Raw genomic sequence first — 1373 nt, forward strand, 5'->3', positions numbered from 1 at the left:
AAGGCTGACAAAGTGGGCGCTGGAATTAGGTGAACACACGATCACTTATAAGCCCCGTCCAGCAATAAAGGGTCAAGTTTTGGCGGATTTCATCACGGAAATCCCAGAGGGAAAGATTGAAGAAGCTCAGCGCGAGGTAGACCCTCCGCGACCAAAATGATGAAGAAGATGTTTGGAGGCTGTTCACTGATGGAGCCTCCAACAGCGAAGGGTCTGGCGCAGGTCTCAAACTGGTGGACCCTGATAATCATGAATATACTTATGCTATCAGGTTGGACTTCAAGAGTACCAACAATGAGGCTGAGTATGAAGCCCTGCTGGCTGGTCTGCGCATCGCGCGCAAGTTTGGGGTTAAAAGACTAGAGGCGCATGTTGATTCTTACTTGGTAGCTGCTCAGGTCAACGGCCTATATGACGCCAAGGAGAACACAATGCCTCTGTATCTAGAGCAGGCAAAAAAGCTCGTTGAGCAGTTTGACTTCTTCAGAATCATACACATCTCGCGAAGCGAAAACAAGTCCGCAGACGCGTTGAGTAAAATGGCATCAACTAATTTTGATCACTTTGGCAAAGATGTCAGGGTGGAAATAATGAGCAGCCCGTCAGTGCAAACGCAATCGGTCCTGGTAATTCATACAACTCCTTCATCCTGGATAACTCCAATAATGGAATTCCTGAAAGAGGGGAAGTTACCGGATGATCGCGCACAGGCGAGAAAGATAAGACACAAGGCGCAGAACTATGAACTACTTGATGATACAGTGTATCGGCGCTCTTATCTTGGACCGCTCATGAAATGCCTGGATGCGGAAGAAGCAAGCTATGTGATTAGGGAGATTCATGAAGGAATCTGTGGAATTCACGCTGGTCCGCGCATGGTGGTTGCCAAGGCGATGAGCTCAGGCTACTATTGGCCAGGCATGTACTTGGATGCGCTAAAAGAAATCCAAAAATGCAAGGCATGTCAGAGCCACGCGCCAAACACCATGCGTCCAAAGAACAACTTGATTCCAGTCACCTCCGCATGGCCTTTCCACAAATGGGCCATTGATATTGTGGGGCCCCTGCCGCAAACGCAAGGGCGAGTGAAATTTTTGGTAGTGGCGATAGACTATTTCACAAAATGGGTTGAAGCCAAGCCACTAGCAAAAATCACAGCGGAGGCGATGAAGCAATTTATCTGGAGCCACATCATTTGCCGTTTTGGCCTTCCTATGGAAATTGTGAGCGACAATGGCAAACAATTCACTGACAGGAAGATGTCAAGCTGGCTCAAAGAATTGCACATCAACCAAATCTTCACGTCCGTCTACCACCCTCAGGGGAATGGCCAAGTGGAGCGCGCGAATCAAAGTTTGCTAAATGGGCTGAAG

This window comes from Bidens hawaiensis, unplaced genomic scaffold (assembly GCF_021521415.1).
Source record: "Bidens hawaiensis isolate Kalapana, Puna unplaced genomic scaffold, B.hawaiensis_p1.1 tig00008407_1, whole genome shotgun sequence".
Lineage (NCBI taxonomy): Eukaryota > Viridiplantae > Streptophyta > Magnoliopsida > Asterales > Asteraceae > Bidens > Bidens hawaiensis.